The sequence below is a fragment of the Manis javanica genome, chromosome 13 (genome assembly GCF_040802235.1).
Source record: "Manis javanica isolate MJ-LG chromosome 13, MJ_LKY, whole genome shotgun sequence".
In the NCBI taxonomy this organism is placed as follows: domain Eukaryota; kingdom Metazoa; phylum Chordata; class Mammalia; order Pholidota; family Manidae; genus Manis; species Manis javanica.
Window position 1 is genome coordinate 44,889,424 of NC_133168.1, and position 26,417 is coordinate 44,915,840.

Sequence of the window (26,417 nt, forward strand, 5' to 3'; positions counted from 1 at the left end):
AAATATAGTTCACTAGAGAGGTTGAAACAAAAAGACTGTTGTCAAGCAATCCTAGCTTAACCATGTGCTAGCTGTGTGATAGTTTATAAGTTATACTGCTCCTTTCAGCCTCATTTTACATATCTGTAATAATGAGAGAAGAATATACACTTTATAGTTTTTATGAAGAAAATGAGATAATGTGTTATAAAGTAGTCATATCAATTGAATGTTATACCTAGTTCTTTCTAGAGTTATTTCCACTTTTCCACACACACCGACACCCTTGTATTAACCTGTATTTCTAAAACATGTGTACTCTTACTAATGATTATTTAAAAGCTTTGTCTTACTCTTTAAAACCTCCACAAGAGAACCATGCAATATTTTAGTAAGGGAGGCAGTATATTACAGAGGTTAATATCTTCAGTATTTCAGTTAAATACATAAGAGTGAAATACAGGGCAACATAAGCAACTAACTTAATGTCACAAAGCCCCAGTTTCTTCATTCTTACTATGAAAAAGATAAGGGAACTATATAAATTGCTGAATAGATTAATTAACATTAAGGGCTCGCCCAGTGTATGGAACATATTAAGTACTCAGTTAACATAACTTTCTATAATTATGACCATTATTACAAAATATACTTTGGAAAATGTATATAGAAAGATGCATTTGAGGAAAAGTATGTGCTTTGCTTGGTGTTAGAGCTAATGCTTTGGCAAATATCTTTAATACTGTGACATTCAACTGTGAAAACCAATTATTACACAATTAGAAGCCTCCCCAATTAGGGAAAGATTAGGTCATGTTTTTAAAACACCCACCAATATTTTCTGCCAACCCCATCTGTGACACAAATTAGAGAGACCCCAGTTAGCAGTTGTTTAAGTCATTTTCCTAACATTGGCACCCATCTCCTTGGAGGCACCCATCAGAGATTTGAGTTAATATCTTTCAAGTTGCATCTGGATAGGACCAATATATAATCAGCCTATTGCTACATTTCACTGACAGATAATATAACATTGGCTTTTCATTTTATCTTTAAGCTTGTTTGTAATAAATAAATACTTCATGAGATATATGCCCATTTTTTAATGATATAACCATAAGGACTGAGCATATTGACTATCTAGAAACAAGACAACTCTATCTGTAGCAATTTATCTTCTGGGTATAAGAAATTTATTTAAAAATTAAATTTTAGATGTAAATGAAAGTGACAATGAGTTTCAAGAAATAAGAAAAATAGGTAAACACTGTAATGTAAATTTAAGGTAAAAGGAAAGGGGATGCTTTCAAAGAAATTTATTTTCTATCTCTAAAGGGCAGACTTATTTTTATCATTTAAATATGTATCATGCTATAGCTATGCCTTTCATTTGAAAGACTTTTAAACAAACAAAACTGAGATTTAAAAGTCAGAATATTTTAAAACCTCCTTATCTCTTAGATTCAAGGAAGAGAAAGTGTGGCAATAGGTGAGTGGGAAAAATAAAAAATACTCAACGTTGTTATACCATTTTGTAGTTTTTGTAGAAATTACTTCATGTCTCTGAAAATCTGGTATGTTTAGCCTCAATTAAATAAAGAAACAGACTCAGGTGTGTCTTGACCACCTGGTAAAAGGTAGAACAGAAACACAAACTTTGGTCTACTGATGTCAAGTCTCTTTTTGAAGGCTTTCACAATTCTCTAACAAAAAAACAAAAATAAAATACAGAGATGAATCTAGATTACACAAAGGCACTCCTCAGTCTTAAAGTCCTCAGTGTAATAACAACATTGGTTGTCTAAAATGCTAAAAGCAGGAGAAGAGATGAGATGACCACAGAGCATCTTAGAGGCCCAAGATCAAATAGAGTCCCTTTGCTATAGCTCTTGTTTATCATCATGAGTTCATGATCATCAATATAATGCAATAGTTACTAAAATTCTTACCTTGAGTAATCAATGAATTAAAGAAAAGCAGAAAGTAAAAATATAAAATTAAGACAATTTTAAGACCTTTAAAAGAAGGAACAAGAATAACAAAAGAAACATCTTGATGAACAGATAATCCAAATTTCTAAATGCAGCAATACTAGATTGGTCCCCTTTATCTAAGTACTTCACACCACTTGATAAACATTAAATTAGAGCTTTCCTCAGCATGACTGTTTGATGACTATTAAATAATAATATAAATAATCAAAGCCCCACTGTGAAGTCAAAAGAATATTTCTTTTTATTAGATATTTTCCCCAAGTTTACAACTTTAATAGAATTTAAATGGTATACACTATGCATACCAACTATTCTAAAGAGGAAGAAATGTGGTTGATGCTTTGTTATCTTAATCAAAATTTGCATTCCATTTTCCTTGGGAAACTACATGCTATTATACAACTAATCCTTTCACTACCTAACCAAATAATTAATACCTTTACAAGCACATCATAAAACATAGATTAGTAAATAACTCATTATGCACTTAATTTCAATTCTAATTGTCTACAGTCTTAATGAGATCTTCATTGTAATATGAAAGCTGATGTTAATTTTTATTAGATACAACTTCAAAACAAAACACCCTTTGCCAATCTATGACCCAACTTGATGTTTAATGAAAATTCTTGAGGGGAAAGTCTTGCCATTTACTACTGTTAGCTCATTTAAATAAATATTGTGCAGTAGAAATGTTGACTGATGTACCAAAACATAAAAGATGCTGAACTCTGAATGGTACAAGACTATTTGTAGAACTTGCAGGAGTAATACAAAACCTCTAGTCCACATTAAGTGAACAAGGAACAAGATTGTGGGAGTTGAAAGGAGATAGTGAAGGGGATTTTAGTGGAGAGCTATAGGTAGGGGGAAAGTCCCACTCCTGTAAGGTAAGGGGCATGGTATTCCTGAAGACAGGAAGGGCCTTCAGCTGGGCCACTTGGAGAAACTGAGCTCTAGGCCCTGCAGTTAGCAGGCACATTGGACCAGTATCTGATCCCTGACTAGAACTTCCTAAGGTAAAGATGAGCCAGGTACTGCTGACCAAAGAGTGAGAGGAGTTGCTGCTGCATTAGGATCTGTGCATTCCCAGGGTCTGCAGTGAAAATGCATGCTTGTTTTCCATGGGGCAGATGCCTGCCACTTCTAAGAAGGAGAGTCAGCCTCTTTCTATCAGATGATGCCTCCTAGAAGTGAAAAGTTCTTGGGAAAGAAGGAACTGCAAGTAGACTGTTAGAATCCTGAGGTGGAATAGAGTACGTGTGTATAGGTTAAGTACACTGCCTGTGGGAGGCCCCCACAGGTTGAACCCTCAGAGGTTCAGGTAGCTCCAAACAGCTCTCAGGCATACCAAGCAGGAACCCGGCCAGGGACACCACAGTCAAGTAAGAACTTTACACCTTCCTTACTTCTTCTCTTCCCAGCCCCCTCACCTCCCAACTAACTCTTAACTCACCTTCCGACTAGATGTCCAGCCTCAGAAGGCTCAGAGGTCTCTGCTGGCAAGATGGAGAATAAAAAGCTAAATAAAGAATGACCACCTTACCAGCTACAGGTCCTCCCCTTTAGCAGGTACAACTGTGGGAAGTGTAAGCAACAGCAATTTTGTATATATATGAAGATTTTGAAAATTATATGTAATTGGGCATTCTAATTACGGAATTCAATGTTTGCTTTACCGCTTACAGCTTTTTAGTAACTAACAAAGAACAGAAATGCCCCCAGAACAACCTGTGTTCTAATCCAGTGACAGGGAATGTTTTCCTCACCTCAGTAAATTTGAATTGGCAGTAGGAGGTGGGGAAAAAAACTATGGTATATGATTAAATCAGTGACTCTTGCCTATTCAACATACCAGTTACAGTCATTATGTTTAAATAAAAAATAGGTTACTGATCATTTCAAACCTTCTGTAAACTCAAGACCCCTACCTTTTAAATTAAGGACTATGAAGTGATAAAAAAACCAACATTCTCAAGTGTTTAAATCCTAGAACCCACATAAAGTTCTTGTGTGTATCTCTAGATGAAGATGAATTTAATATGATGACAAAGAGTTGCCTGAGTAGATCCCTTTAAATTTGTAAATGACAGATCAAGCAAAGAATGGAAGAATTAGTCATTCTCCTTCTCTGAGCAGTGATTCAAAACCCTTCCCTTAGGATACTATACAGCCTCCTCACGTCATTTAAAAAGGAGAGGGAAAGTATTCACATTTTATATCAACTGGATTGCCTCCAGAGGATTGGGACTGAATTTTATTTACTAAGTCACAACTCGTGTAGACAGAATTGCACCAATGCCTGCCCTGAAGTAACTTAACTTTGAGGCACTGGCTCTGTAAATGGAAACTGGAAGCTGTTTGGCTTGAGCATAATCTGAAACACTTAGGAAGGAAAGCTAGCTTTCTTTCATTAGAAAAAATGGAAAATAACTTGAGAATGTCCTTCTCTTCTCCCTGATATAATTATAACCCCTTCCCATAAAGACAAGCAGGGGATTAAATCCACTTAATAGGTAAGATCAGTGGTGAAGTAGCATCAGATATTATTTTAGAACACAGCTAGCTTATCAGCCAAATCTTACGGTGAGGTTTTTTTTTCAGATGACTGACTCAGTTTACAGTACAGGTTATTTTGTACTTCCTAAGTGTTTATTTGTCAAACATAATTTTAAATCAACTTATTTAACTAATGTTCTCTCCATTTTCAAGTTATAATAAATAATCTGGAAGAGTGTATCACTAGAGTATATGTATATATCATTAGAGTATATATGTATACACACACACATACATATATATATATCACTAAAATAGATATAAACCATATACATTTTATACATATGTATAGCACTATTTTTATTATTATAGCTGATTCCCTACCCTTTGTATGTACCCCCAAAATGCTACTTTACTTGGTGACACTGATATAGTTGTTTTTGTGCAATGTACTAAATGATGGTAATATAATTGGTAAAATTGGCTTTCACTTACCCGCAAAGCAACTACAAAATGAAATGACATAAACATTAGTCTCAGGAATTCTGCCATGAAATTTGATTATTTGATTCTGTGTGATAGACACCGTATACTCTAATGACACATTAGAAGTAAATAGCAACATTCAAAGACTGCTCTCCTCTTTAACTATTTTTATTGTTCTATTTTGAACACGCTCTCCTGGAAAAAAAAAAGTGCAGACAAACGCCAACTTGTTGCTTCTTGATTTCTTTTTAATCCTCATTTCCGATCAAACTTCTAGTGCTATATATAAAATGAAAGAACAGTATGGATAAAGAATAATAGGTGGGTCAAGGTGCAAATGATATTGTTAATCTCACACACATATCAAATTTCTGATTTCCTAATTCAAAAATATAGAACTTAATAGAAGCAAAGTTAATATAGGACAGGAACAGGGAGCATTGGTGTGGCTTTTGTTCCATTGGTTTGGTCCCTCAGTGCACCCCCAGTACTGCTCCTTAGCTCCCAAAACAAGCAGTTAGTTACTGGTGATGCTCTCCATGCAGATATTGTCCACCTAGAGTTAAGATAACTGCTGAGCAATTATTGAGCAACTGTGTTTTATGTATCAGCAGCAAAGCCACATCCTCAGGGAGTCCCTGAACAAAAATATCAAGTTATCTAGGAGAGAGATATCTATGTAGATACATCTCCATCCTATCTCACCTAATATAATATGTCTTTATTTAATTTATTGAACCTGTTGGGAGACCACAAAGATACAGTGGAAGTAGATGCTTCCCCCCTGTCTTAGTTCAGGCTGATGTAATAAATATACCTTAATGTGGGTGATTCAATCAAAAAACACTTATAGCTCACAAACATTTATATTTTTGGAAGCTCATCTGGTGAAAACCTGCTTCCTGGTTGTCAGTGTCTGTCTTTCCCTTGCATCCTCACATGACAGAAAGCAGAGTGGGTGAAAGTGAGCTGTCTGGTGTCTCTTACAAAACTCACTAATTTATGAGGCCTCCACCCTATGACCTAATCACCTCCAGAAAATCCCACTTCGAAATACCATCACATTAGAGATAAAGCTTCAACATATGAATTTGTGAGGACACAAACATTCAATCCATAGCATACGCTCAAAATATTTACAGACTAATTGAATAAAATCTTTAAAAAATAGAGAAACTCAGTGTAGCTTGAAAACTCGAGTACGTAACCAATGAGCAGGAAATATTTCAGGTGGGCTTTAAAGAAGAAGTAATGTTTTTGGTTGGGAAAGTGGCGGATGGAGACAAGAAGGGGCAATAGTGAGCAGGAGAAGAGTGTTCCAGGCAGAGAAGTGAGCAGAAGAGAAAGTGGATGACTCATTTCAAAAACATCTACAGGCCACATTTTCAGCCTCGGTTCTGATATCTGGAGCACTGACGCTGCTGACTGTAAAGTGCACAGAGCCTCTCCTAATGAACAAGGCAGGTGAAGTCAGCACACGGAATATCTGAATATAAATGAATTTCTGCCAAGTCATAGAACTATCGTATATGAACATCAAGATTTTGTTTCACATTTGCATTTGGACAGAGACTCCATGGTTTTTTTTAGAAGTAATGATGTGAAGGAAAAGCAATTTTTTACATTTTAAAGAGAAACAAAGTAAGAAGTAGTTACTCATTGCAAATGGTATTCGAGGAAACTAAATGCTGAAAATGCATTTGGACCAGGATACCATAAACCATTAAAATATGACCAGGTTTTTTTGTTTTGTTATTTTTTGTTTTTTGCCTTTGCTAAAATCCTTGATTTATTAGTAGTGTAAGTAATGTAGGAAGAGAGCTCTCTATTGGTTTCTGATGGAACTGTCTAATATACACAAACTATTTGAATGATATAAAGTATTTAGGGTCTCTAAATTGCATTCTACTATAACATTTTAGATCTGTAATAACATTTACAAGACTTGACCATTCAATTACAAATACTTACAGAAATTACTTTGAAGTCTGGGACATTATAAAACAATTATCCTTCACATTTGTTCAACCAGTACCTTTAGAACAAACCTATTTGGAACAGCTGGAGCCACATTTGTAATACACAGAGGCAGTGTTTAAAAAATGTCCTTAAAGAAACCCCAGTTTTATACTATTTCTTTGTTAATTGTCTTGTTATGTTTTTGTCTCCTGAAAATGTAGTTCAAAAATTGTCTTTCAAGAATCATGTAAGGGGCAGAGGTCAGTTTGGGTGCTTAATCTCAGGTGGTAAGAGAAAGATCTAATGTTCATCTCCAGCACCCATCCCTTTCTTGTCATTAGGAGGGCTACCAGTCAGATTCTAACACTGTTCTCTGACCTAGAGTATGCTGCTTAACTAATTGCCTTTCTTTTCCTACCCCTGCCCTTCTGCCCTTCTGTAAACATGCATCAATGCAAGGAAACTCATAGTTATTCAGGTCAGTACAAAATCACAGATTTCTTTTGGATAATATTAAAAATCTACTCCTGATACTTTTTGAATTTTGCATTACTGTTAATATGAAATTTGCACTGAAATCTCAAAATGAATGCTCAAAGGCCCATGATGCTAAATGTAATAGTAACTCTTTCTTGTAGAAGCAAAGGCTGTTAACATATCCTAAGCGAAACACGCCAAGGTATTGACAATCCAGGCCAGTCTGTATTATACCTGTAAATCATTACTTGGGGAATAAAATATAAATAATCTCATTCCTAAAATAGAAATCCATTTGTGTAGGAATCTTACTGGTCCTTTTGATATGTGTGGTCTCCTAAATATATTAGGAAGGGAAATATTTCTTTGAATTACAACTGAAGCAACAGCAAGCAATAATGGGATTTCAAGGGTACAATTCCTAATTGCATTGGGCAGAGAAATGAAATGAAGTTTTTCCAATGGCATATGATATTCACCCTAGAAAATACTAAATGGATCAGATTTTCCCCTTTCCCTTCTCTGAATGCACAGCTTGGTGAATATTTCAGAGATGTACCCCCCTCATTACTGAAGAAGAGAATCAGGATCCTTCAAGCCATCAGATTGTCACCTTCAGATTGAGAGAAAAAAGGTCCGGCCTGAAGATATAAGCATGTATGTAACTTTCAAACCATAAAAATAGATGAATAATGGAGAGAGGGAATACAGAGAATAGAAGCAAGTCAAGGACTAAATTTTGGAAACTCATACATTTACTGACTTGAAGAATGAATCAGAGGAGATGGAGAAGGAACACACAGAGAATCACGTAGGAAATCAGGAATGTTATTGACACGGTTGCTGAGAGGAGGAGGGTGTTACCAACTTTGTCAACTATTGTGACTGACGGATAGAGGTAGAGTAAAGAAGGAACCATCAGTTTTGCCAAGATGGAACTGATTGATCACAGCTTCAGGCAATGGATCCACCAAAGCCTGACTGAAGTGGCATGGAGAATGGGAGGTGAGGAGATGGTGCCAGGAGCCACAGACCACTCATTCAAGGAGCCTTAATACATGGCAGCTGAAAGGAGATATTAAGTTGAGGCATTTTTTTATTACAAAAACAGTACAGAGTTCCCATAGACCCTTCCCCATCTTCCTCTTATGCTCATATCTGATACACAGCATTTATCAAAACTAAAAAATTACCCTTACAGTACTAATAGCTAAAATACAGAACTTATTTAGTGTTTCCACTAATGTCTTTTTTTCAATTCCATCATTCTCTTGAGTATTTATTGTATTCTTCTTTCTTTTAATCCAATACTATCATTGCTCAGGTTGTCACAATATGCTCATCATATATATTTTCCCTAACTAAGCCCTGGAATCGACCAGTTCTCCAAGATGCCCTGATTCCTTTCATTGGAGAATGGTATTTAGAAATTACTGTCTGGCCCTGGTGTGCTTATTGCTACCTGGTATTGTTTCTAGCCTCCGGGGTGACTTTTAAGGGGAAAGATAAAATGGTTCTGTATGTTAATGGTGATGATCCAAAAGAAATTGATTGAAGGAGTAGTACTACTTTTAGGAACAAAGTCCTACAGAAAGAAGTGGTGATGGGCTCCAGGGCACAAGTGGAGGGGTTGGCCTTTGACAGGAACTGGGACACCATGCATTGCAAAGGAATAAAAGGAGAACATAGGTTCAGATTCGAATAGATTTTGACTTTGATAGAAAATTAGAAAGTTCCTATTTGTTTTTCTGGAATTGTTAATGAAGTATTAGGCATGGTCATTAGCTAAGGGTGAAGGAGGAAATAATGGAAGTTTGAGAAGAGAGAAAGTGTTAGAGAGCATGAAACCTAATACATCAAGGAATTAAGATAGAATTGCAGAGCCTCATAATTTCCCATTTTGGGGGTTGTGGTCATGAATATAAAACGTCACAGTATGGTGTCTAACGCAGGCATGGAGGAGGCAGATAAATTTGATTAACGTAGAATTGAGTTTTTTTCTAGATGACTGTAATTGAGAAGGAAATGGGTAAGGATGTAAAGATATTCGTAAGTCATTGTTTCAGTGTTATAGTGATAAGCCACAGAGTTAAACTGGATGAGAGAATAATAGGGATGAAATGGCATATTATCAGTTTATTGTTATAGAAAACATTTTTTTGTTTTATTTATAGCTATGAATTCATTTACATAATTTTGTTGAGTACTATGTAACTGAAACTGAGAAATGTAGAGAATGCATAGCCTTTTCCTTTAGCATCCACACCAGTAGTTCTACCATTTTTTGAAACTTTCATCCCTGCCCTTGTCAACTGACCTCCTCTCTCTTACATGTCTTAATCTCTGAAATACTGTTTCTCTCATCCTTCTTTTCCACTAAGTCTTAGCATTTCAAGACCATTTCTCTTGTGAAAACACAGTCATTTCCTAAGCAACTGAAGCAAAAAAAAAAAAATGATGTTACTGCTTTCACAGTCACAGACATCTCACCCGGGTGTCTGTCAGGGAAAAGGTGATATTAAGCTTGAGGAATCACAGTGCGCTTCCGCAAGGTCACTAGAATAACAAGTTTGAGAACCACCTACACCCTCATTGCCAATCCTCTATCTGAAAACATTTCCTATCCCAATCAAGGTCACTAAAGTAAAGCCAGAAAAATAAAAATAAAACCTATTCTGAGGGGACTCCATTAACTGATCTGAAAACAAATTGATGAGAGGATGTGGTTTGATTTTTCACTGGTCAGAGTCATTACTTTGTGAGACATGTTTGGTCACCTTTGATGTGTCAGCTAAATGGCTGTTTCTAAAATTACCTCGACCATTATTCATGAGAATTTTAATAATTACTCAGTGGTTAATGAAGTTGGTTTCCAGTTGATGATCGTTAGAAGCTGAGTGTGAACCATTGCACAACAGCATTATTGAGTATCAGTCTCAGATTTTCCCACTCTCTGCTCACTGGACTTGGTTCTGACCCAGAAACACTATTAATAGCTCTGAAAAGAGTACATTTTCTAAAAGAAACATTCCTTGACATGCAGAAATTCCAATTTCAATTATCTAGTAGTGCTACTACCGGCATTTTTCTCACGCTCTCTCTGTGCTCTAAGTAAATCATGCACATACTTTTGGGTGCATGATAGTTTTATATCAGCTTCTGTCAACTAAACTGAAAGCCTATGAGGATAAAAGCTGCTTTGTCGTGGATTCCCAGAGTTTGGCAAATGCTGGACCCAGAGCAGTCACTTAAATCTGAATGAGTCAGGCAAACACTTCTCTGGTACCCAGAGTTAGAGAAGTTGAAACTGTCCTTTTTAATCTAAGTCAGTCACCAACTCAGATCACTTCTTTCTACACACAGATTGGTCTACAGAGATTCCAGGTATTTTAGATGTGGAAGAAATACTGAAGACCATATAACAGGGCATATTATTTTATATTAAGGAATAAAAAATGATCCAAATATGGGTAGCTGTTGAACCACTGTGTTTTTTACTTGAAACAAATATAAGATTTGCAAATCAATCATATTTCAATTTAAACAAATGATCCAAAAAAGTTAACTGAATTTCTGAATATTACACAGCTACTGTAGCCAAGCCATGGAAGCCCCTGAGTTGGTATTTAGGGGGAAAAAGTCTTCTTGATGCTCACTTAGCCAACAGAAGGAAAAAATATCTCAGAATCAGGGTCTAAGCATCAGGCCATTCTCTTGTGAAAAATACAATTAACCACTCATTTCCCAATCGACCAATCAAAGCCTGAACATCTCAGTGGTTTAAATTTAGGCATAGTACTTGATCTCCAAATGTATTTATGCAATTAGGAATTCATAACAATGTAAAAGAAATGCTGCTTCCATGACATTATATGAATAATTTTATATTTTGCTGTTATTTACTTCAAACTGTTCAATTAAAGACTGTACTTTAGAAGACAAAAAAAAGTATTTTTAAAAATCCAATTCTTTTTCTCTCCTTGATTAGAAGGCAAAAACAAAAATTTCCCTGTGAAAATTTTTAAGGAAATCAGTGTCCGTATAGTGCCTCATCCTTCCTTTGTGCTCCAAAACAAGTGGAAAAGAAATTTCAAAATCAGAATTCCTTTGGCAAAATGCTTTGAAACTCAGCAATAAGTCCTTATTGGGCAGAAACTCAAGTGATTTCAAATTTGTTGTCAGAATTTTAGCCAGGATTGTGTTATGATCCTTAAATTATGAACAAACATTCATTGAACATCTACTATATGCCAAACACTTACAGGTTTTATATATACTTATTGTACTTGATAGTCACCAAAACCCAATGAAGTTACACGTATTTTTGGAAAATTAGCCTTGTTTTTCAGCGGCATTTACATCAGAGAAGTAATTTGACCAATGCCATAGGGGAGCATTTAATTAGTCCCCCGCCTGTCCGACTCCAAAGGTTTTACCTGTATCTAGTATTTGGAGTCAGCAAAGATTGTTTTCCTGGGAGAGGTTAGGGAGGAGTAAAACTTGACAGGTACTTCCTAAAATATTATTCCCTTAAATCACCAGAAGCCTAGCTTCTCTTCATCACATAGTTAATAAAAGCTGGTATTATTTTTATGGGACTGGATTATGCCCTTTTACAACAGGAAAATGGGAAGATAAGTATTCTTCTTGATGTCAAGGGCAGAATTTTACTATCAGAAACCAGGAGTATCTCCCAGAGGCAACTGATCTTGGTTTGTAGCTACAGACAGAAATAATAGCTCAGCTTTAATTATGTCAAAAACTAAAATTGTCTTTGCTAAACTTTCTTCAAAATTCAATTGGTCAGTTTCAAATAACTCTATCAAGCGAGTGAACTCATTTTCTTCCCTGAGGGTACGTTTCACAGCTAACTACTCCTGGCAGGCACACTGAGAAACTATCTGCTCTAAATGAGACATTTCATCGGAGCCTTGCTGCAGCCATTCTGCTGCCAGTGCCAGGGACTCCTCTCCCAGTGTGAAGCAGGTTTGAGCCAAAACTGTTCTGCTGCATTTTCTGGCCTGGATATGGAGTTTCAACTGTTAATCGAAGAGCCAAACCGATCTAAACTTTCTCCTGGAGAAGGGCTGTAGGCTGCCTCTAACGCCTTGTAAGGCACTTAGAGGAGCACCAGAATCAAGAAGCCCTGCTTAAGTCTTCTTGAGTCACTGAGTCAGTATTTTAACCACACAACCCAGATGTTGTAAGAAAATATAATTCATTATTTTCTGTAGCTGATGCTAGTTTTTCTTCATGAATCCTGCCACAATGGAAAGCAAAGACCCTTAATTTAAAATTGCCTGTTAATGGTGTCTCATTTTGGTTAAAAATAGTTTAGATTTTTGTCAATTCATCGTTCAACTCAGGACCAGCACTGTTTCCCCTTTCTTTTTCCTCTTTCCCGAAATGGTTTCTGTGCTATAGGAAAGGACAGTGCAAAGTTTTTAGGCATGCGGGCAGGCAGGTGAGGGGTCTCTGGTTTTAAACTGGTCTCATCTGTAACACTGGGGTCTGGTCTTTCTATGTGTCTTGCTGACATCTGCAGTTGAATCCTTCAGACTTATGTAACTGAGAGCTTAGTTACTGCCTTCGGAGGCTTTGGCCATTGCATCTTATTACTTGCACTCCATGGGTTTGATTTTTATTAAGTTCCCTGGAAAGCCCACAGTTAAGCCTTCAGACACAGTAGGACTTCATCTCTCAAGGCAACCCTGGCATGTTCTCATCTAGAATCCAGCTTCTTTCTAGGCCTTTTTGGGCAGCAGAAAAACCTGTAAATTATGTCCAAGCTGTGTACCCACTGTTGGTGCAGGGCCACCCCTCGTAGAGTGGCAGCTGGTCCTTGGATGTCAAACAGAGAACATGGCAAAAGTCCCCCTTGCTTTTAGCTTTCTATTAAGCCTATCAAACACCTATTGCCTCTGGGATTTTGGACTTGACTGATAGCTTGTCTCTCCTGCCTGTGTCTTAGAATTCCCAGAGGTGAGGAAGTGGACAGATCCCCCTATAATATGACAAGGACTTACCAAAGTTCTCTCTACCTCCATCAGGCAGTAAAATTCTATGATGCACTCTCTACCTTTGCCATGTAAAATTCTACAATATACTTGGCAAAGCCTAGCTGTTAATATAGAAACAAATGATTAAAAAATAAAATCAATTATTTCCCTAAATTATGGATCTCAAAATTATGTATTCCTGTGATTCGAGAATTCTCTTTCAAATATCAAACTCTAACTTCTGTCTCTTTTTTCTTGCACTTCTGCTTCAAGTATCCTAATTTTCCTCAAGGCAAATAGATAATCCTGGTTAAACAGAAGGCAAATAAGACAACATATGAAGTTGTTCAAAAATATCCAGACAACCCTATCTAACCTGGTTTCTAAATTATAAAAACTATATGGACCAATCTGTTCTCACCAAAGGAACTGAAGGAACAAAAATTGCCCTTTGTTTAGCTCCTGTAAAAACCACACTGCAAAGGAACTCTTTATCAAAGTTAAGTGAAGGTTGGTGTCACTATGCCTCTAGTCTTTTATTTGTGTGTTGAGTTAATTGCCAGCAAGTTGAATCACATTCAGTTTGACCTTTCATGAGTTGTTTAAATGGTGCCCTTGGCTTTTATCAATAGAAAACTCATATAAAAACTTCTTACAATTTTGCTTCAATTATTTTATCCATTATATTATTGAGCTTTCTATGTGAAATTGTAGAATCTAATAATAGGAAACATCTGTATCTTTTGAGAAATTAGCCTACTTTTAGCCCACTTCCTCCTCATTTTCTTAATTAGTCTGTGTATTTCTTCCTCTTTCTAATTTTACACTGACTTGCAGGAAGCTCACAGACCAATGTGAGGCTTAATCATTTTCGTCTTTCTTTCTTAGGAAGACCTGTTAATATTATTCCATATATTGAGGTATAGGTATTTCTTGAGGTATAGGTAGGATATAATTAATGTAAAATTAACCTCCATAGAAAGTGAAGATTAAAACTCCACTAGTTAGTATTACATGTTTTACAGATGAGGAAGCTTGAAATTCGTGAAGTTTCACAGTTTGTTAAGGTCCTATAACTGATACTTTTTTTTCTTCATCCTTATTTCAGAACATCTTACATGATGTAAAACTGCCTCAAGCAATTAACTATTTAATAATTAGCTTTGATATACACCAGAACCAAGATCTGGTCACTATTGCTTCAGACACTAATACCACATGCATATTATTGAACAAGATACAGAAGATTTGTACATAACATTAACATAGGGAGATATTAATGATATCTCCCTATGATTTTTCTTATGCTATTGAAGGTCGGCTCCAATAAAGCATGGTGAGAACAATCCCATTAGGGAGAAATGCTTCTATTCCTTGATACACCAAATCGTAATAGTGCAAATGTGATCATAACATTTCAGAATTTAATATTCAGAGTACAAAGAAGTAGAGATTTTTTTTCTAAAAATGGCTTCCCTTTTCCTAGGAAAAAGCTCTCTGGGTTACATTTTGTTTTACGATCCTACATTATATAGGCACAATGTTCCCTTTTCAAGGTAATCCTACTTTTCTGATTGTGTTTGTGGACAAAGTCTCCCTTTTGATTTAAGGAACTGTGCTGACTAAGGAAAACAAAACTAAACAAAACAAAAGCCCCCAAACTACTATAACCTAGTTTTTAACCAATTAGTACTGTCCCTATAGACAATATGAGCCCTGACAGGAAAAGAAAGGAATTAAGTAACACTGTTGGTGACTTTTTCCCACTTTTGGACTTTCTGCAGGATTCTGTAATCTGAGCTTCTTAATGTTTATTTTGCTTCTTCTCTGAGATAATCCTGCTCTATTTGAGGTCAGACATGAGGCATAAATTATGATGCCTGACTGCTTTAAGAAAACTACAATCTCCTGATGTTCATTTGTGTACGATTGGTTTAAAGAAAAGGCTTTCTTATTAGAGAGGCTTTTCCTTCTGTTATAGCAGTGTACCACTTTGACTTCATACTAACATGTTTCTAAAGTGACTCATTCTGATGAAAAATGAAGGTGCTGTGTTTTAAGTTTTCATAGAAATGTGAGCTTAAATATTAGTAATTACCCCAAACTTGAACATGACCTAGTAGCCCATGTATTACATGACATAGAATGCACCGCTTCTGAGATCAAGCAAAAAAGACTGTGCATTAAGCTTTGTGCTTCAAATTCCATTAACTCTGCTCTGCCAGAACATAGCCTAAATCGGAACTTTTCTTTGTGTTGTTTATGGTGGTGATGCTGCAGCCAGTGTGAAGATGCTATTTAAAGAAGGCCAGACAGATTGCTTTTATTTCTTTGCATCAGGTTTCAGTCTTGTTCATGATTTATGTATAGTACCTGCAGTTCCTATAAACGTGTTCAAACCATGGTGGGCATGAAATATATAAGCAAGATGTAACAGGAGATCCTAGCTGACATTTAAAATTCCAAATTAGTCATCTCACTTACAGAACTCTTTTTTCTACTCACCTGTTTTCTTACATTGGCCTTCCCTACCCTTTAGACTAGTCTTCTGACTTTCTAAGTATTTATCCCTAACAGAACAGGAAAAGAATTACTTTGGTTGTAATTCATGTTGATAGGGTAATTCTCCCAGGTATTGACATTTTTATTCCGTTAAGCTCTATTTGTGGAATGAAAAACCAGATCTCCTGTTCAAGGTATCTTAAGGGGTTTGGGGCAGGGAGGAGAGAACTTTGTCTTTGCTTCAAAAATTATACCAGAGTTTAGACTAGCTGACTAAGAAGACATAAGGTTCTTATGGGAAAATGGCTCCAAAAAGCCAGTTTGTGCCAGATACAGATTCCTTTCCTTATTTATTTTTTCTAGCTTAATGCATATTTATTGGTTAAATAAGTATTTATTGGACTGATTTGAATCCTGATGTATCAGAGTAGGATGGAGGCTAGTTGAATATAGCATTGACCAATTACAAATTCATTCTCTGGCTTCATAAAATATAAAATCTTACACAGAAGAGAAAAAGTAATGACAAATATGATAAATGATATGACAGAAGAAGCAGATATTATGAGGATGTAGCAGGGATTCTAAACCAGTCTTGAGTACTCAGAAACATTGTCCTGAAGAAGTAATAAACTGAGACTAAGATGCCTCTCAGGTGCGGTGGACCAGTGCTCCCAGGCCTTAGTGAGAGACTAACCCTGCTGTGCCAACTAACCCCTCCTCAGCAAGGTGACTCTGCTGCCATAGTTCTCAGGGCTTTCCCTCTAGAAACTTCCTCTCCTTCTAGGCACTCCTTCTAGGTGAACTGCATTTCCCCTCAGGCTCAAGTAGGGGTCTCAAATTATCTTAGGCTAAAAACACGTAAAGGAAAATGGCATGTATCACCTCAAGGCAGAAGCTTTAATGGTCAGCAAATGCTCTGTCCCATTCTTCCTCCAACCATGTGGATGCTGAGTCCTGAGTCATGCTGGATTCTGGTGCAAGGACAATGGTGATGAGGTGCAAAGCCCCAGCTAGGCTATGACGTGGAACATGAGTGAGAAATAAATCCTTGATGCCTTAAACCATCTAGATAATGGGGCTGTTTGTTACCACAGCACAAACTAGCCTATTCTGATACATCTGCCTAGACTTTAGTTTGTGTTATCTCAGGTCCTCTGAAACAACATTAGTATCTATAGTTCAGAAGATGAGATTAGTGACTCTATATGGTATTAAAAATGTGGCATTATGCTTTTGAGTATTGTATTATTTATTGGCAAGGTAGAATAGCATCATAATTATAAGCATGCAGTCATTGCCAGTCTGAATTTGAATCGGGAATCTCAATACTTATTAGCTGTGTGACCTTAGTAAATTATTTAACTTCCCTGTGTCTCAATTTCCTCATGTTTAAAATGAATATTTTAATGAGGCTACCCAATTTGTGCACTCTAATGATGAAATGAGAACCATGTCTGGCACATAGCAAATACAATGTAAGGATTACCTATTATGTTCATAACACTAAATTCTACATGGGAAAATTCCACTTTCAAACTAAGAATGTAATGATTTTTGTTGTTTATCACATTCTATCTCAGAGGAAAAAGTGGAATAACCTACTGTGAATATTGTTCTTTGTTTAAATAAAGAACAGAAAAATGGCCGAGTGCATCACTCAATGCTGAGATCATTTGAATATCTTCACATCTTGAATGTGACCCTCCTTGGAAGATGTTTCAAGGCAGGCAGATGATTAAGGCATCAGGCAGTCTAACCAGGTTCAGCAACCTTCTGGACCCTAAGGTAATAGGAAAACAAGAATTTCTGGGCTGGTCACTCAGATACAGAGGCTAAGTTCTCGAAATGCCCTCATCAGCCTTGATGTACATCACTGTCTTGCTTCAGGGCACAGAACAACATTGACTCAAGCCGAGTGATTACCAGAGAAAAGTCTGGAGCAAGAAAAACCATGCATCCATAGAAGGAAGACTTTAGCTGCCCAGATGCCTGTAATACAAAAAGCTATTTTTAGTTCAAATCTGTTACTGAAATAATTGGTTTTAAGAGATTTCCTTCAAGCAGTTTAGCCAACGTACTATATAGTCTATATAAATATCCCACAGCCATTCATCATCTCTCTTCTATGACACTTATAATCTCATGTTTCACGCAGCCAGCTATTATGCTAAACCTGGCCAATTTTGCATTTAGGCAGCATTGTGAAGTGTCACAGCGTTTGATGGAATGGCAAGGTTGTAAATTGCAATCTGCTCTGTGGAAAAAATATTTTTAAAACATTGAATTTGTTTTTGTTGCTTAGCTGACTCTCTCTCTCTCTTTTAGTACCATTCTCTACATTACAAGATGTAATGAGAGAAAAATCACAGTGGTTAAAGTGTACCATTTTGTACTCTTCTTAATTCCTGACTGGAAAAAGAAAAGTAACAGATTTACCCTACAAGCTGGGGCAGGTGGGAGACAGTTTTTGTGTAATTCCTTTGCATTATTTTAATAGCAAATATATCCTAAAAAGAGACAAAGTCTTGTGCTGTTTTCTGCTGAAATAGACGATGTTTTTAAAATATACTGGGTGGTTCCTTTGCACTTTCAACTATTAACAGCAAGAGGTTCCATCCGCAGCTGTCAGCTTTCTGGATAGCAGGCAGCAAATGCATGGCCATCAATTCTTCTCATAAGTCAGGGCAGTACACATGGTGCCTACATTTAAGTGAACTGACTTCAACCTGGTCAGATCTCATGTTTATCTGCTGTTTTAGTATCTGTCTTTGCTGAGAAATTTGCCACTAAGATTTAAGCCTCTGGAATCTGGTGCCTTTGGGAGTTTTCTGAAAACTTGGTCCATTGTCATGTAAATGTGTAATGACTTTTCAAGTTACTTCTTAGTGTCTAACAATCAACATGAATTCCTTTAAATGTCAGCACTTGGAAGTTCACGTAATGTGGAATGGATGCTCAAGATGCTAAGTCATCAAAAAGAGAAATTTAACACTGTAGAAAGACTAAAGTGGTTTTTTTCCTCCATGCTAGTGCCATTGAGACACCATCTCATTCAAATAAAAAATGAAGTGAAATTCACCAGTACTTTCAGACTCTCTTAGATCAATATCAGATGCCTCCTAGGTGCAGTGGACCAGTGTTCCCAAGCCTTGGTGAAAGACTAACCCTGCTGTGCCAACTAACCCCTCCTCGGCATGGTTTATGTATATAGCCTACAATAGCTAAGGCACACACAAAACTGTTTTTTTTTCCCTGTATTTAGTGTAACTATGGGTAAAGGAAATCCCACGGCAGAATACCTCTAAAACCAAAATCAGTCAAAAGGAGAAATAAAGTTTAAAACCCGTTTATTTCTTACAAACTGCAGTCCAGGGCCTTTTCTCTCTCCCGCTTCAGCAGAAGCAAGCCAAGACCCACTCACCCCACCAACCTCTCAGGTTCAGATCAGCCCTTGGTGGCCCAGGTATTACCCATTGATATGGAGATGAACTAAAGGCAGGGGAGATATTCTGGAAACATTACAATTTTACTCACAGTTAGTTTGTTTCAGATAGAAGAAAACAAATGGTTAGTGTCAAATATTGAAAGTTTTATTTGACTGTACTGGAGGTTCTCAAACTGTTACGGTCTTATCTTCACTCTCTTAAAAATTATTGAGGACCTCAGAGAGTTTTGGTTTATGTAGGTATTGATGACCTTATTAACAATCAAGCCTAAACATGTTTTAAAATTTTATCCAGCAATTCATTTAAAAAGAACAAAAATAAATCCGTTATAGTTTACTCTAAGCAACATATTTTTATGAAAGTAACTGTTTTCCAAAACAAAAAAAGAAAACTCATGAAAAGAGTGGCATTGTTTTACTTTTGCAAATCTCTTTACTGTTTGGTTTAGTAGAAAATTGTTGATTCTAATATCTTTCTGCATTCACTCAGTTGCAATATACATCAGGTAATTTCTGGAAGACTCTCCTATACCTCCAGGAGAAAGCAACAAAAGACAAATGAAATTTCAGCATTACTGTGAAAATTGTTCTTCAGAAAGAGTCCCTGGATCATACTTAGAGACTTGCACATTAGACTACGGAAATTTCCAAAAAGACTTCGAAAACCTGGATAATTTGTGAATATTAGTATTATCTTGATCAATTGTAAACTGAGACCTGAAACAAATAAACAAATGGTAGTAGCACTAATGAAGTCCCTGGAAATATTTTATTTCAAGACATTCATTCCATTTTTAAAGTAAACTTGCATTCAAATTTCCACTGCTACTATCATTGTGCTTGACCTCTCTGAACCTCCTCGGGGACTGCATTATCTCTGGTTCATTTTCTTTCATTCTAAAGAAAGCTTGGTGTGTTTATAATTAGCAAAAGAGTTTCAGAAAGGCAAGACTTGAATCTTCTCAGAGACTGATTCTCCACATTAAATATAAGTAAAATGGATAAAACCTAATATTTTTACTCTAATTACTGTTTCTCCCCCAGTTTTCTTAGACTGACTTTTATTGCTTAACAGACTATCTAAACTTCTCATATTTCACCACTCAGATTTCACCAGTCATTGTAAAAGCTCCCACTTTTCTCATTTTCCAACTGTTACTGGAAGAGCAAAAGACTTGTCTGGGATTAAGGGAAGTGGGGTCTGCCACTGAGTTTAGGGAGTCTCACAAGGCAGTGGGGGGAATGTAGCCAAGGTTCTGAACTCTGCTTTGCATGTGTAAAACCTGGATTCTCTGTGTGTCAGTAGAATTGATCAAACTCATTGGAATGTTTGATATTAACATCCCCAAAGAGACTGAACATAAACCAGAATGCCAGTATATTGATTTTACTGTGCAATATGACTTCCAAAGAGACTTCTTCAATAATTGCATTAAATGGTTACTATATTCACCTGCCTTAAAAGAATCTGCATTAGAAGCCAACATATAATCAAAGTGAAGGAAATCAGTGGGATTGTCTAAATGGATGTTTTGTCAGGCTACTGTAATCTGATGTGTCTACTGCCATTCTAAAGGGATTTTGTATCTCAATATATGATTAACACCTAATTTTCCTGGGATACTGCTAGGGACTTAATCTCTCCCTCTTAAGATTCATTTCTCCCTTCCTTAACATTTGAAAGCATTTAGTGTTTCTTGCATTTGGTAATGCTGTTTCATGCCTCTTTATCTTTACAGAGTTCGTTAGGCACTGATCCCACATGATACTTTCTGGTGTGGGTTCATGTAGTGAATAAAAGAAACTCAGGTGAGTGAGACAGGAAATCTTTCTAACTGGATACAGGATTTCTAGGAGGGTGTTGGAAGCTTGATTCCAAAGGGTAAATGCTTCAGACCCTACTCACAAAAGAACAGGGAGTGTCCACAGCATGGTTTAGCCAATCTTGAATACTATTAATTCCAGCAATAAAAGCCTCTTTCTCATATTCCCCATAAGTATAAACCACTAAATTTACAATAATAATGTATTTGCTATACTAAGCAGTAGGACCTACATTCTTGATCAACTTCTGGATAATAGTAGACTTTTATTAACCACCTCTCATCGGTGGCCTTTCTGCTAAAACACTAACCGCCGCTTGAGTGAGGATTCTCATTAATCCTGATTGGCCCCAAAATTGAAACTTAAATTAGCAATTAGTATTATCCTGTCTGTATTAAAGTATTTTAAAGACAATTATAGATGTGACAGCCCAGTTCAAGTTTTACCTCTTCCTAAAAGCATTTTCTTATCCTTCCTTCATCCCCACCCTACCCCAACCACCAAATCTGGTCCCTTCCAGTGCTCAGCATAGGCCTTATTTAGTACTCACCTTTCTCTGTACCAGCTCTCCCTTTCTCTGTAGCAACTGGTGTCTCCGTCTCTCTAATTACATTGTAGGTAGAGGCAATGTTGTATCCTACATTTTGTTCTGTGGTGAATGGCATGTAGCAGAGGCTCAGAAAATGCTGAATGTGTGATTCAGTGAATGAATTGCTCTGGGACTCCTCTTTCTGACTCTATGAATCCCTTTTTCCTTCTGTTGACACACCATTTCTTCAGATACACTAATACAATTGATAGCTGACACTATTGTATATGGAAATGCTTTCCTCTGCAGGATATTAATGGGCATTAAACAATAGAAGATTTCAGGAGTCGAAAATGTCAGTCAGATGCTGAATTAAGCAGAGTTTTTCAAGACTCTTCACTGCAGGAGTTCTTGGTACTTAATATTAATATATATTTTAAATCTCTAAGACTTAAACGAGGGTGAACTCTTAGGGAGGCATATTGAATATAAAGGAAGTCATAATTTGGCTTTTCACATACACAGAAAGTTCTTCCAAGAAGTGTTGTCCTATAATGTTCAGTAAGAAAGGGGGAAGGAAAGGAAGAGAAGGAGGGTATGAAGGAAGGACAGGGGGAAAAAAATGAAAAGAAGAGTTGTTTCATGATTAAGAAAGTTTGTAAACATGTAGTCCACAGTCATCTATGCAGATGTGTCCTGACCATGAACTCTTGTTCTTCGGCTTCATTGTGAGCCACACTCACGGAACCTGTTCTTTCAATTCTTTAGTACCTTTAAGCTCCTGACTTCTTAACATTTTCCCAGTCACCATGGGGCTTATATTCCATTCTCCTTTTAATTACCCTTGACAATAAACTAAGTTCCTATACCTCTGGCTCTGTTATCACACCTGGGTTGTAAAACCCAATCCTGAATGAAATCAATAATGTGCTTTAGTCTATCTACCCATTCCTCACCAAGAGCTGAACAATAGGACACAGGACACACAGGTGTCACTCCAAGTTTATGATCATCAGTTAGTTGGCCCTTCAATGCTATCCAGAAATCCTACTATGCATTTCTAATCTTTTCACTCTCCATTTGCTTCAGTAACTATTTCAAACACCCATTTACCATTTTCAAACTTCCAATCTCCCATATATCAGTTCATAACATTTACCAAAATTTTTATTTCTGTATATATTCTTGTCATTATTTAATAGTTCTTGGTCTCCCTAATCAAAATGTGAGCTCCATAAGGGTAGGGTCCATGTACATTTTCATTTCTATCACTTAGCTTTTTTCACAATTATGCTGCACAACAGTTGCAAGCATTTACTTCTCTCATGCCTGGAGGTGGGTGGCAGCAGCTCTGCTGATGTCAGTGGTGGTTGCTCAGAATCTTCTGGCTAGTGTTGGTGACCTCTAGTCACCAGATCTTTTCTTTTAGAAGTCAGATGGCTATATATATGCAAAGTCGTGTGTATGCAAGCCATATATGATCTCTGTCACATGATTTTCTTAAAAAAAAAAAAAAATTCTTTAAAAATGCAAACAACATTCTTAACTTGTAGGCCACAGGCTGGAGTTGACCTCTGGGCTGTAGTTTGTCATCTCCTAATCTAGATTGTTTCTGAGTACCTTAAAGGGTAAAAGCACCCAGAATTCATTATTTCTGACCACAAACCCTTAATTTGTTCTCTCTTCATTTCCTGACATTTATACAATTTCCCATTCTGGCCTTACTTCCATCTCAATATTCAAGTCTGGTATCCAGACTTAATCCTATCAATACTGCCCTACTGCCCTCACTTCTAGTCTAGAATCACACTCATTTGATCATCTATGCAAGTTCATACCTTTACCACCCTAGATGACAAAAGTGTTGGAGAATTTCAATAAACCAATTTGAGACTACAAATAATTCGTACTGACTACTCTTTAGTTGGCCCTCTTCACAGCTTTTCATCTTATATTTCTTTTCTCATTGATTCCTTTTAACTCCCTCCCTGCTGTTCTAAATCTAAACTCTGTATTCCTTTGCTGCTAATTCCACCCCAACAACTCCACTCTAGGGGATGGTTTCACTCTTAATTTATGGAGATACCTGCCATCTGGTGCTAGCTCTCACAGATTTCCTTTAACCTAAAAACAAGAAGAAAGTTTCTATTGTCCTGTTTGTCTGTAGTCTGATGTGTTGAAAACTCTCTCCCTCTGCCCTGTCAGAATGTAATGAGTTCTCCCTCCATCTCATCCTCCACTCCTCACATTTGTTTGATCTTATCTCCTCCTCTCCAGCTCTGTTACTTCCCATCAACAGTCCATTTTTCTTGTATTCCAGTTTCTCTCTTTTGGCTCTTTTCTTTTGCCTGTGAATGTATACATGCATTCTTTTTTTTCTTTAATTTTGATATCGTTAATGTACAATTACTTGAACAACATTATGGTCACTAGACTCGCCCTATTATCCAGTCCCCTCCACATACCCCATTACAGTCGCTGTCCATCAGCGTAGTAAGATGCTACAGAATCATTATATACATGCATTCTTAATCTAGAGTAAAATAATTCTCAACCTTGTAACTCCCACAAGCTGCTGATTCAGAATCTCTTTCTTCTAACCAGCACACTTTTCAAAGATAGGTCATCTACTCCTTATTCCTCTCTCTTCTCCCCTCATGCTGCCCTTGCAGTTTGGTTTATGTCACAATCGCTCTGTTTGATCTGCATTTGAAGGTGATCAGGGAACATCCCAAACCATGTCCAGTGACATTTACCTAGCCCTCCTCCTGTAACACTCACTATTTCACCCTTTGTGTTTTCAGCTCAAGCCCTTTTCCTCCCTTGATACCAGAGGCCCTGTACCAAGCTCGATCTTCTGTTACCCTGCAAGACTCTTTGATCGAACTTTGATGGCCTCTCTTCTTCCTTAACATGCAACCACTTCCTCCTCTCTTCTCTCTGCATGCTTTCTCTCAGTCATGCACAGTGATTTTCAGTACAGCACCATATGTTGAGGGCATACTCTGTGTCAGCCACCAGATACAATGATGAACAGGACACCACCCCAACCCTGGAAGACTCACAGTTTGACAGGAGCAGCAGAAAAGTAAACAACTATTGTATTCCACTGGGTAACTGCAGTAAAGGAATATATTACCCACATAGTACAGAGAAACAATGACTTATCTGGAGTCTATAGGGGATGGGAGTAATAGGGATAGGAAGGAAGCAGTTTGAGGTGAAAATGTCCAAGGAGACTTCCAAAGAGATGATCAAGAAGTGAGTCATTTAAAGCTCAATAATATGGCTGTGTAGAAGAAATGGATTCTAAAATATTACTGTATTTCTCTGTCCCATTCTGGAGTCTAGAATAGCAGTCCATCAGCCCTGGCCCAAGTATGTGTCAGAAAGACACAGTCCCAGTTGATGTATTTACCCAGTGAAGTTCTTTTCTTTGTTTAGCCTTGTTCCCTGGACTTACTTGCTGTCAGGATGTGCATGTAGGCCTTATTTTGGCAGCTCACTCAGTTGCCTTTTCTAGATTGCCTTTCTATACTGTTATAAGGCCACTAATTTGGGGGCACTCCTGCAGCTGCTAATGGGAATCATGACTTTGCCAGTCAATGCTAGAACTGCAAAGACTAGGCAAGCCTTTCACATGATCTTCTCTGTTCCCCAACAGCAGGTTATATTGCAGTCAGATTACTGTCTGATTTCAAATAGGGAAGGCAGCTCTTAATATCACAAATTCAAAGAAATCTAGAAAGTGATGATTTAATACTTTTAGAGGGGTTTCTGATCCTAAAATGAATAGAGAACAGAATAAGGGAAATGGAATAGGGAGCATAAAATAGGTAAACTCTTCATCCTCCATAAATGGAATGCTTATTATTTTGTTTTCAAATTTAGAATTAAATAAATAATGACTTAATAAGATTTATTAACACAATAAGTCAACAACCAGTATTTTTGTAAAAGACTAAATTCCAAGTCTTTGCATAGCAAATAGGAGGTAAACTCTCTTTAAAAAAAAAAAAAAAAAGACAAAACAGGAAAAAAGTACTAAAACCTTATTGGATGCATAAAACAAAGATGGAGAATTCAGAACAAGTTTCAATATATATTGACAGTAAATACAAGCAATTTAAACTTCTTTATCAAGGAGTAATAAATCTTTTGGTTTTAAAACCAATCTGTTTTTTAAAAGAGATATAGTTAATAAAAAGTGCATTAATATGCTCTAAACATTGTAGGAAATTACATTTCAATAAGACATGGACAAAAAAAAAGTGAAAGGCTCCCAATAGTCCTATCAAATAAAGAATACTTTAAAACTCTAAGAATTGGATATTTTTAAATTTTAGGAAGTATAAATTTATCAAATAATATAATAGGAAGTAGAATGAACAACAATTAAACAAGAAATATGGAAAATAATTTAAGAACCAGTTCTCGAAAACAATGAGTCCCAGATAGTCTTTCTTGTAAATTATTTATTTTCAAAGAATTTTGATCCCAATTTCTTTCACAAAGACAGGGCCTGAACACCCAAAATAACAAAAATGACACACAAAGAGAAATTGCCCCACTTGTTATTAGATGCACTAAAGATGTCCATATAGCCTTTTCTAGTGTACTCTAATTGTATTAAAAGAGTTCGTAATTTATTGTGACTATATAAGGTTTATCCCAGGAATGTAAAGTTAGGTCAATAACAGGATATTATATAAAATGAGCTT

The 26,417-nt window shown here is 36.6% G+C and overlaps 1 protein-coding gene across 4 annotated transcripts in view; it reads left to right on the top strand.

Moving 5' to 3' along the window:
- The window catches only part of NKAIN2 (sodium/potassium transporting ATPase interacting 2), a 1,075,019-nt gene that overhangs the window by 814,732 nt on the left and 233,870 nt on the right, over positions 1-26,417 (top strand). The gene's annotated exons all lie outside the window — the stretch shown is intronic.